Source organism: Chrysochloris asiatica, unplaced genomic scaffold (assembly GCF_000296735.1).
Source record: "Chrysochloris asiatica unplaced genomic scaffold, ChrAsi1.0 scaffold00204, whole genome shotgun sequence".
NCBI lineage: Eukaryota > Metazoa > Chordata > Mammalia > Afrosoricida > Chrysochloridae > Chrysochloris > Chrysochloris asiatica.
The window spans coordinates 2,563,532-2,565,086 of record NW_006408722.1 but is presented as its reverse complement, the minus strand read 5'-3'; the positions used below and the strand labels follow the sequence as shown (position 1 = coordinate 2,565,086).

The following is a 1,555-nucleotide window of genomic DNA, read 5'->3' as shown; positions in this document are numbered from 1 at the left end:
AACATTAGGCCTGCTTTCCTGAGAAAATGGTAGCAGTTTAGTTGTTGCTGTCAAGTGCTATTTATTGTTGCAGCAAGGATTAAGTTAGATAATACATGTGAAGTATTTCTACCACTGTCTAGCTTATGTTGTTGTTGTTAAGTGTTGTGGAGTCATTTCCAACTCACTGTAACCCTGTATGGGGTGGGTTAGCAGTCCAGTACTTATATTACAATGCCACACAAGGACAAATAAAATCTGTGTCTATGATGATGGAGAAAGTGAAAGAGACGATGATTTACTAGAGTGACTCTGGAGTACAATGACCCTCATTGAAATTTTATGAAGAGAAAAAACTTCAAATTATATTTGAATTCAAGAATGGAGAATACATTGTATTTTTAAGAAGATACAAATTATTCAAATTGTTGAATAAGCAAAAAGGAAAAAGATTGGGGACTAAAAAACACAGCACTGTAAAATCTTGGGAAACTGTTAACCTTTACTCTAAGGCTTTATTTAGTACTCTGTAAGGATGACTACCACTTAACAAAGCTCTCAACTAGAACATTCATTACAAAGACTGTGCATTGCAAGAATTATAGCCTAGACTTCTCAGTTTGTCTCAGAGAGATGCCTGACTCTAATAATAGAGTACTTTCAGTATTCCATCTAGATATGGAGAGTCAAATTTCTTTTCATTTAGAGACAACTCAAATGAAAGACCTATTTCTGTATGCACATATGCAGTCCAGAGTTTGGAGTTGAAAGTAGTAGAGCAGAGACTGAACTAATCAGGATATGATTCAAAGTTCTTATCATGGATTCAGAATACCTCTAAATCTTTGAAACAAACAATCCTAAGGATAAAAATGAAGGTCAAGGTTTATGCAGGTATAGCATTTTACCTCTTTATAAAAAGAAAGAAGAAATAAAGAACAGAAAATTCACCTGGAATACAGTATAGTTGAAATCAGGTTATACATTTAGAGAAGAGGGAGGTTAAACATTTGTGGGAAATTCCTTTATCTTTTAATTCCATTTCCCCACAAACTTTTTGAAGCCCCTGATGTGTGCGCAGGCCAAAGAAACCTCCCAAACACCCTGCCATTAAGTTGACTCTAACTCATAGTGATCACACATATGACATATGGCATATATAAGTACGTCACTATGTATATGTACAATTCAGACATGTGATTACAAGGGACCAGTCTTAGGAGAAGCAAATCATGTTTGATAAAGTGGAGGGTCTGTGAAAAACAGCAAGACCCCCCATGGAAATGGTTTACACAGTGACAGTAGTAATGGTCTCAAATGTAACAATTGTAAGGATGGTGCAGGGCAGGACATTGTGCATAAAGTCACTATGAGTTGGTACGGACTCAATGGCACATAACAACAACAGTCACATATACATAGTGATATACGTTGTTATTAAGTGCCATTGAGTTGGTTCCAACTCACAGCAACCCTGTATAGGATTTCTAAGGAACAGCTGGTGGGTTTGAATCTATTTGGTTCAAATAGAGTTTGAAGTCCGTCCAGTGCTGATCCTATACTACACTAGGATATA

The 1,555-nt window shown here is 36.3% G+C and overlaps 1 protein-coding gene across 3 annotated transcripts in view; it reads right to left on the bottom strand.

Annotated features, from left to right (window-relative positions):
* Positions 1-1,555, bottom strand: part of PHKB (phosphorylase kinase, beta) — a 309,713-nt gene that overhangs the window by 38,978 nt on the left and 269,180 nt on the right. The gene's annotated exons all lie outside the window — the stretch shown is intronic.